Source organism: Coenobita brevimanus, chromosome 109 (genome assembly GCF_032717465.1).
Source record: "Coenobita brevimanus isolate Jiangsu-jjx chromosome 109, ASM3271746v2, whole genome shotgun sequence".
NCBI classification, from domain to species: Eukaryota; Metazoa; Arthropoda; class Malacostraca; order Decapoda; family Coenobitidae; genus Coenobita; species Coenobita brevimanus.
Window position 1 is genome coordinate 32,115,840 of NC_137062.1, and position 10,328 is coordinate 32,126,167.

Below are 10,328 nucleotides of genomic sequence, written 5' to 3' on the forward strand. Positions count from 1 at the left end.
GCTGGCTGCCCAGTGTAAGGACCCGGATGCACTGTTCACTTGTGTTCCTCATGCCTTTTTTCATCATAGTCAAGGTGTTGTTTTCTCCAAAGACTTATTGCGTTACAGTGAAGAAAAGCTGCTTGAAGAACTCCAGGTCCACAGGGTTGTTAAAGTGGAAAGGTTTCAGAAGAAGGTTGATGGTGTTCTTACCCCAACTCCATCCTTATTGCTGACGTTCGACTGTACTGTTCTCCCTTCATCCATCAAGGTGGCTTGGTTGTCCATTAGGGTCAAACCCTTTGTCCCAAATCCACGACGCTGCTACCACTGTCAGATGTACGGGCATGTTGGGCGAGTCTGTCGTCGTTTGCAACAGGGCCTCCCAGTGGTGTGTGTCAGTTCTGGAGCATCCACTCATGCAGGACAGGACTGTCCTGGACCTGTTTGCTGTTTGCACTGTGGCGAGGCACATTCTGCTTCATCTAAAGACTGTGCCCGGTTTTGCTTGGAGAAGGAGATCCTCCTCATCCGTAATCGAGATAAAATAAGCTTTCCTGAGGCCAAGAGTAGAGCCATGTCATCTGTTTTCCATAACGGAGTGTCTTATGCGTCAGTTTTGTCCGGTCATAGCCGTCCTCGTCGTCTTGTCCAGCAGCAGACCCGAGTTCCTCCTGTTGTGTCAGCTCCTATGCCTTCATCTGCTGATTCCATGTCGGTGCAACAATCTCCCGCACTTGAGATGGTTGCCGCTACAGTTCAAGACTCGACCTCTACATCTATGGTATCCCCTGGTAGTCATGGTGCACAGTCTTCATTTGCTAAACGTCATCGTGGTTCCTCAGAGTCTTTGAGTCTTGAAGATCCTCCAAGCAAGGTGTCGGTCGTGGAGTCCACATCCTCTGTAGTCAGTCCATCTGTGCAACAGCCCTCGGACCCTGCTTCTGGGTCTTCGGGGGCTTCTGGGGTGTCAGGTCAGTCTGGCACCTCTTCCTCCGGGGTATCGGATGTTCCTCCTCCGGTTACCTCTGAGGATCCTGTCCTGCCCCCTCCACGTTTGGAGGCCAGGACCCCAATCCCTCCTGCTCAACCTCTTGGTTCACTGGGGGCCCCGGGCAGGGTTCGGAGTAGCTCTTCCTCTCCTGCTGGGCAGCGACGGGTGTCTGTGAAGTCTCCCAACACTTTGCAGACCCCAGGCCCTCGTTCTAGCCATGCTGCTGCCCGTGACAAGCCCCTTAGTGGGCGTATCCGCATTCCCAAGAAGATTGTCTCCCAGGGTCACTCAGTGGTTTCCACTCAGTGACCCTTTCTTTTGTGTATATAGTTCCTCCATTTTAATATTTTGTTTTTTTTTTTTGGTTTTCTGTTTGTCCCTCTCCCCTGCCCCTTTTTATTTCAGTAGTTTTAATGGCTAATATTATTCAATGGAACTGCCGTGGTTTATGAGCCAACTGGGAGGAACTCCGTTGGCTTCTGGCTGAGTATTCACCTGTGTGTGTTTGCCTACAAGAGACAATGGTTGGTGATGCTGCGCCTCCCAGTCCACCTGGTTACCAGGTTTTTTATTCAGATCCTCTTCCTGGACAGGGTCATGGTGGGGGTGTGGCTATTCTAGTACGCAGTGACATACCTTTCACTGCTGTGAGTCTTAACACTCCACTGCGGGCTGTTGCTCTCCAGATTTTCCTTCCCCATCGTTATACTGTGTGCTCTTTGTACCTCCCTCCTAGTGCCACTATTGAGAGGGTTGATCTTGAAAATCTTATTCGTGCACTTCCCTCACCCTATTTCTTGCTGGCCGACATGAACAGTCATCATCCCCTGTGGGGTGGCTCCACAGCTGATGCTAGAGGTACTATGTTAGCCTCCATTGTAGGGGATGTGGACCTGTACATTTTAAATTCTGGTGAAGTTACTTACTTCCATAGTCAAACGGGTATTTTTACTTCTATTGATTTGTCTCTCTGCTCTGCAGGGGTAGCCCTGAATTTTACATGGGCTGTGTTACCAGACTTACATGGCAGTGACCACTTCCCTATTTTATTAAGATCGACACAGAGTGCGCCTCGGCGTCGTCTTCCCCGCTGGCGCTTGGATAGGGCGGTCTGGCCGTTTTTTGAGGAGCTGTGTTCCCCGAACCGATGTGTGGAGGATTTTTTTCAGCACTGATTGTGCTGTTGCGTATTTCACAGACTTACTACACTCGGCAGCACTGCAGAGTATTCCGAGAACAGCTGGTCACTTTACTTGCCGTCCAGTTCGCTGGTGGACTGATGAGTGTGCTTCTGCTGTTCGGGCTAAACGTGCTGCTTTCTCCCGACTTCGTCGTCACCGAGGTGACCCTGGTTACTTAGCGGCATATAGGAGGGCCCGAGCTCATGCCCGGCGGGTTATGAAGGAGGCTAGGAGGAAGTCTTGTGCATCATTTGTTTCTTCAAGTTCTTCACAGACTCCTCTCAGAAAAGTGTGGAAACGGGTGAAGAAGATTTCAGGGAAATTTCCCGTTCCCTCTCCTCCTGTTTTATCTCATGCAGGTGTGGTGGTGGCTCATTCCTCGTCTGTTGCCGAGATATTTGCAGCTCATTTTGCTAATGTCTCTAGGAAGGACACCTCATCCCCGTTGGCACGCCGCCAACAGCACCTGGAATCTTTGGGCATTAGTTTTCCATCTACTGCGGAGGAGTCGTATAATGTTGCTTTTTCTGCTTCTGAACTTCAGACAGCATTGTCGCAGTGTCGCGACTCGTCTCCATGCTTGGATGATGTCCCATATGCCTTCTTACACCACTTGCCTGATGCAGCCCTTCATTTTCTGTTGTCACTGTATAACAGAATTTGGTGCAATGGTGGGTTTCCGACCTCATGGGGTGTTGCTGTGGTTCTCCCCATCCCTAAGCCGGGTAAGGATCACTTGCAGGCCACTAATTATCGCCCTATCTCGCTGACATCTTGCCTTTGTAAGGTCCTCGAAAAGATGGTGAATAGTCGGCTCGTGTGGTACTTAGAGAAGGGTGGTTACTTGTCTCCAGTCCAGTGTGGGTTTCGGAAGATGTGGTCGACCACAGATGCTCTCCTTTCTTTAGAATCTTCCATCTGCCAGGCTTTTGCAACTAACCAGTATCATATCACAGTGTTCTTTGATTTGGAGAAGCCGTACGACACTTCCTGGCGTCATGGTATATTGCATTCTCTTTATGAGTTTGGTCTCAGTGGGCAACGCCCCACTTTTATCCGGGAGTTTTTATCTAATCGTTTTATTCGGGTCCGAGTCGGGAGTGAGCTGTCTACTGCACGTCCCCTTGAGGATGGTGTGCCACAAGGGAGCATACTAAGTGTTACCTTTTTCGCAGTGGCAATTGACAGCGTTATTTCTGTGCTCCCTGATGGTGTTCGTGGCTCTCTCTATGTTGACGATTTATCAATCTCTGTCACTGCCTCACGGATGTCAATGGCAGAAAGGAGGATGCAGATGGCTCTCAACCGTGTCTCTAGAAAACGAGGTTTTCGATTTTCCTTCAAGAAGACCGTTGCCATGCATTTTTGCCGTGTTCGTGGAGTCCACCCTGACCCAAACCTTTTTTTAGATGGGCGTCGTATTTCGTGTTTAAAGGAAACCCGGTTTTTAGGGCTGATTTTTGACAGCCGGTTGACTTGGGTCCCTCACTTGAGGTATGTAAAAGCTGAGTGTCTCAGAGCATTGGGTCTCTTGAAAGTTTTAGCGCACACATACTGGGGACCTGATCGCAAGACCCTCCTCCTCTTGCATCAGTCTCTGATTTTATCCAAACTTCATTATGGATGTGAAGTTTATTCCTCTGCCTCAGAAGCCCGGCTTCGTGTTTTAGATTCCATACATCACGCTGGTGTTTGTCTCGCCACTGGGGCATTCCGATCTTCCCCGATTTCGAGTTTGTTGGCTGATACTGGTGTCCTTCCTCTAGACTTGCTCCGCTCTTCCCTTTTGAAGAGATCTTGGTATCATTTATCTCGTCTCCCAGACTCTGTGTCCTTTGTCAAGGTCTCTCAAGATTCTCGGTCACCTATTTTTGCCACTCGGCCATCCTTTCCAAAGCCCTTTGGTTTCAGGGTGCAGTCAATTATGTCTAGCTTCTCTGTTCCTTCTGTGCCGATCACTCCCCACCGTGTCCCGAGGGTGGGCTACTGGCTTCTCCCCAAGGGTGACATTTTGTCGTTTCTTCTCATCCGGTAAGGCCTCCCTTCCCTCTCAGGTTTTATTTTCTCTGTTCTTAGAGCATGCCTCTTCTCATGGGGACTCCATACCAGTTTATACTGATGGATCTAAGTCTGATGCGGGTGTGGGCTTTGGTGTGGTGTTTCCCACCTTCTGTCGAGGTGGGAGCCTCCCTGTGACTGCTTCTGTTTTTACGGCTGAGCTGACTGCTATTTTATTTGCCCTTCAGATTCTCTTCACTCTCCCCTACACTGCTTTTACTGTTTTTAGTGACTCACGAAGTGCTTTTTCTGCAATGGAGTCTTTTAATCCCTCTCATCCTTTGGTTTTATCCATTTTAGAGTGGCTTTTCCTTTTAGGGCGTCGTGGACGTCGTGTAGATTTCTGTTGGGTTCCAGCTCATGTAGGAGTGGCAGGGAATGAACGAGCTGATCAGTTGGCCAAGGCGGCAGCGGCTCGTCCCCCTCTTGCACAGTCCCCTCTGTATCGTCTGCCTGCTGCAGATATGCGCTCCTTTATTGCCTTCAGGGTTTGGTGCTGTTGGCAGGAGCATTGGGATGCTGTGGGTGCCAATAAGTTGCGCTCGATTTGCCAGAAGGTGGGCTCATTCAGTTACCAGGGCTTCCCTCGTCAATGGGAGACTGCTTTGTGCCGCCTCCGCATTGGCCACACCCGTTTCTCTCACGGTTTTTTAATGGAGAGGGCTCCTCCTCCATTCTGTGATGACTGTCTGGTTCCCTTGACCGTTCGGCACCTGTTGGTGGAGTGTCCTAGTCTTGAGGATTTGCGGCGTCGGTTCCTCTCTGACCACCAAACAGATGGTGGTGTGTATCATCTCTCCTACGTGCTTGGGGAGGATGCCTGTGTCTTGGGAGGGGCAACCCTCTCCTTTGTGAAGGAGGCAGAACTTCTTAAGGATATTTAGAATTTCTCCTTTTTTATTGTGTGGCTTATCCTCTGTTTTTTGTTTTTTCCTTTTTACTTCTTTGTTATACGGCGGCATATGACCCTGGCAGTTGCGCCACCATGATTATTATGAAAAAAAAAAAAAAAAAATCTCCTCCTCTAACTGTGCCCTTGATTTTTCTTGGGAGGTTTTGGATGATCTACATGGTAGTGACCATTATCCTGTAGTGGTCCAGCCTACTCGCTCTGTTCCTGCAGCCCGTCTGCCACGCTGGTGTCTGGACAGAGCTGATTGGTCTCTCTTTGAGGAACTATGTGTATTTGCCAACAGGGTTACTGATTTTTCAACTATCGATGCCGAATGTTATTTTACTAAGACCATTTTCTCAGCAGGGGTTCATTCTATCCCACGGACTTCTGGTGTTTTTTCCCGGAGACCTGTGCCATGGTGGAATGATGACTGCTCCATAGCAAAGGGAACTTACAAAGCAGCTGCTCATCAGTATTTTGCCAATCGTAATGTTGTTTTTCTAAAAATACAGTTTCGCAAAGCACGTGCTCACTATAGATGGGTCATGAAGAATGCTCGCCGTAACTCGTGTAGGTCGTATGTTTCTACAATTACATCTTCAACTTCAATGTCTGTGGTGTGGAAAAAGGTGCGCAAGATTTCTTGTAGGTTCTTGCCCCCCTCCCCTCCGGTGTTGCACCTTCATGGAGAACTTGTGTTTGCACCATATGCAGTAGCCTCTGCTTTTGCAGATCAGTTTTACGCTGTCTCCGCTAAAGATCCTTCTCAGCCTTTTGCCACCTTTCGTAGGAATCAGGAGAGGCTGGGTCTTGACTTTTGCTCTCGTGGCAGAGAGCTGTATAATTTAGATTTCAGCCTCTGTGAGCTACGTGCTGCCCTTTCAGAGTGTCGTGACACTGCTCCTGGGCCTGACGATATTCCATACGCTATGCTGCGTCATCTTCCGACTGATTCACCTCAGTTTTTATTGGACCTTTTTAACAGGGTTTGGAGTGAGGGCTCTATTCCGAGAAGCTGGAAGTTGGGTATTGTCCTCCCCTTTCCCAAACCTGGTAAAGACCATTCCCAAGTCTCCAACTATCGCCCTATCACTTTAACATCATGTGTGTGCAAGCTGTTCGAAAAGATGGTCAATGTCAGGCTTATGTGGTTTCTGGAGAAGGGTTGCTTTCTCTCTCCGTTGCAGAGCGGTTTCCGTAAATTACGGTGCACTTTAGACAACCTTATCAGGCTCGAGGCGTCAATCTGTGAAGCTTTTGCCTCCAAGCAACATCTTGTGGCTGTGTTTTTTGACCTTGAGAAGGCTTATGACACTGCCTGGCGCCATGGCATCCTCCAACAACTTCATGCCTTTGGTTGGTCGTCTGCCTGTGTTGTTTGGAGACTTCTTGACTGATCGTGTATATCGGGTCCGTGTGGGTTCTACCCTCTCTGCGCCACTGTGCCAGGAGGAAGGTGTCCCACAGGGGAGTGTGTTAAGTGTTTCCCTGTTTGCAGTGGCCATTAATGGTATCATTGACACTGTGCCTGCTGGGGTATCCTCATCCCTTTATGTGGATGACTTAGCTATATGGTTTTCTGGCTCCCGCATGTCTGCTATTGAGCGGCGGATGCAACTTGCCTTGGACAAGATTTCTGCCTGGGCCACTTCCAAAGGTTTTCGGTTTTCCTCTTCAAAGACTGTTGCTATGCACTTCTGTAGGATGAGAGGGGTACACCCGGACCCTGATCTCTAGCTTTGTGGCAGGAGACTCCGTTGTGTGACACCCCGCTGCAGGGGGTCACCTTGACGTGGTGGCGGGGCTTGAAGCGTGGTTGGCGGTGCCACCTACTTTGGAGGCATGCCTACCTTTGTAGGGTTCGGTATTTGTCAGCTACGTGGACCAAGCGCCCCCTGCATCACTGGTGGAGGAGGCCTGCTGGTGATGTTAGTCCCTGCCCATTTGCCATCTAGGGCAGGACAGTTGCCTCCCCACGTGTTTGCCGTGCGTGGCGTCCCGTAATGCTGGGAGACGGGAGTCCTGGAGGTTGAGCGACGCTGTGTATGCTGCGCCCTGCAGCTAGCAATACACCTCTTTGGTCCCTTATTCTGGCAAGATGGGTGGCCTGGTTGGGCCCGACCAGGTCAATTGGCTGGTCATGCGTTGGCTAGGGTCAAGTGGGCACTGGGGGGCCTGGTGGCTCCTACCGTCCTGGAGTCACCCTTGTTCGGGTTCCCCGGTGGTTACCCGCGTATACTTCCCTGCTACCTCTGGGGTTGCCAGTGGCATTGTCCCTGGTATAAGACCTCCCCTTGTTGGGCTCCGTGGTGGGTGGAGGAGTGGGGGAATGAAGTTATTAAATTTTTAACGGAAACCAAAACAAAAAACAAATATGAGGAACATCTGGGCCACTTAAAGTCTGGCCCAATTACATCCCCGCATGAGGTCTTGCCAGGCTTTTATGAACAAGCCCACTTTGCTCGGTATTTGGTGATCCGGGCAGTAGAGGGTGTCAAAGTGGCAGAACTGGACATTTTTGAAGTCCATAGAACAATCGTTAAGACATGTGGCAGGGAGCCAAAACTTTTGCCACAGCACGATGGGAGCCTGCTTGTGGAGGTTACTTCCCCAGAGGAGAAAGACAGACTCTGTTCTCTATCTGAGGTATCTGGGGCTCCAGTTACATGCTTGCCGCATCCCACATTCAACCAATCTCGTGGGGTAATCTACTCTAGAGAGCTGCTTAGATACTCAGAAGCAAAGCTTCTTGAGGAAATGAAGGTACATGGAGTCATCAAAGTGGAAAGATTTCATAAGAAAATTGATGGTGTCCTTTTGCCCACGCCCTCCATTTTGTTAACGTTTGAGGTCACTCAGCTTCCCTCTTCCATTAAGGTTGCCTGGTTGTCCTTAAAGGTGAAGCTGTATATACCCAGTCCGAGACGCTGTTTTCATTGTCAAAAGTTTGGCCACGTTAGCAAATACTGTTGACGATTGTTGCAGGGCCTTCCTGCGATATGTGCTACATGTGGAATTTCCCATGAAGATATAGATTGTTCTGGTACAGAGACCTGTGTCAATTGTGGAGGTGGCCATGCAGCTACCTCCAAAGCTTGTGACAAATACAAATTTGAGTGTGAGGTTTTGTCTTTGCGGACTCGTGGAAGGATTACCTTTAAGGAAGCTAAACACCGAGTTATGTCTATGTATATACGACCTGGAGTTTCCTTTGCTTCAGTTCTATCACGGTCCGTCCAGTCAGGCCGCAATTCTGGTGGTGATGAACAGAATTCTCAACGACTTGAGAGTCTGGGTACTCGGTCAACCTCCAACACGTCTGATAGGATGCAGATTCTCTCGGTGCCTGTCAGCAATAAATCTGCAACTTTGGTGGAAACTACTGATGGAGAAGACACCTTAGTTAGTACCTCCAAGAATATGCCCAAGAATACCTCTGTGATTCCATCTGAACTTGTACAGGCTGAGGTACATAGCCCTAAATGGTCCTCCAACAAACACATTCGTGAGTCCACTGAGTCATTGACAGATGTTCCCCCAACTAAAGCCCCCCATGCTGATCAGGGTGGCCACTCTGACGGTGCTATTGTATCGGGTATAGATACTGATGTCCCGGTCATTGATACCGAGATGTCCCGGTCATTGATACCGAGTTGGATGGTTTCGCTGTGGCCTCAGACATGAAGGTACCCTCTCTAAAGCCGGGGGATAAGCCCTCCCCTGCTTGTCAGGACCCCAGCCCTGAGGGATGCACGAGTGGTTGCAGTCCCTTTGATGGCACAGCATGCTCTGATCTGACTGAGGCAGCTTGCGGTCCTTCCAACAAGTCAGGTGAATCGGTCACTTCTTCCTCTGTGGTACCGGTTGTTTCTCCTCCAGTTAACTCACACAATTCTGCCCTCTCCCCTCCACGTTCGGAGGCCAGGACCCTAATCCCTCCTGCTCGACCTCTCAGCTCACTGGGGGCCCCAGGCAGGGTCCAGAGTAGCACCTCCCCTCCTGTTGAGCTCCATGCTGCTGCCCGTGACAAACCCATTAGTGGACGTACCTGCATACCAAAGAAGACTGTCCCCCTTTCAGCACGAGTGCTAGTCTCCCTCTCTGGAGGCTCGTCAGGGCCCCCACATTCCCGCAAAAATTTTGACACTGGGAAGTCCAATTCTCGGATTATTCCACCTCAAAGGAAGAGTGTTGTAAAACTTTCCTCTTCCACGTCCTCACGTTTGCCTACGGATGTTCGACATAAAGCGCGGGTTCCTGGTGCTGGACAGTCTCTTACCAAGGCCCTTCCTAAGCATCATTCCAAACCCGCTCCCATGTCAGGAGGTGTACAGTCACGCACTTAATCATTTTCCCCTCCACTATGGGTTCTATCATCCAGTGGAATTGTCGGGGTTTACGTGCTAACTATGAGGAACTGTGTCATCTAGTTTCTCAATTTACTCCGCTATGCATGTGTATCCAGGAGACCATGGTTGGTGATACTGCTCCTACTGGTCCTTCTGGCTACAATGCTTTTTATTCTGATCCTGTGCTGGGCCAAGGTCGTCATGGAGGTGCTGCTATCTTCCTTCGCCAGGATATTCCATTTAGTCATCTGGATATTTCCAGTCTCTTGCAGGCAGTTGCTGTCCGGATGTTTTTACGTCGGCAATATACAGTTTGCAGTCTTTATCTACCTCCTAGTGCAACTGTTGAAAGGGCGGATCTAGAACGCCTTATTCATGGCCTTCCTTCTCCCTTTCTGTTACTAGGCGATATGAATGGTCACCATCCACTATGGGGAAACAGTGAGGCCAACCCTCGGGGTGTTATGCTGGCCTCTTTAGTGGAAGATGAGGAGTTAGGCATTTTAAACTCCAATATAATGACTTATTTCCATAGTCAGACAGGAACTTTTACTGCCATTGATTTGTCCTTATGTTCAGCTGATGCTCTTTTAGATTTTAACTGGGATGTGTTGCCAGACCTGTATGGCAGCGACCATTTTCCGTTACTCTTAACTGCTAGTGCAGGTGGACTTCAGCCACGTCTTCCTCGCTGGCTCTGGATAAGGCTGACTGGCCATATTTCAGGGAATTAAGTTCCATTTCCCTTTCTGTCAATGAGTTTGGCTGTCTTACGGAGGCTGTGTCATATTTCAGTACCGTGCTGCACTCAGCAGCCCTATTATCTATTCCAAAAACAAAGGGTCAGTTTCCTCAACGTCCAGTTCCTTGGT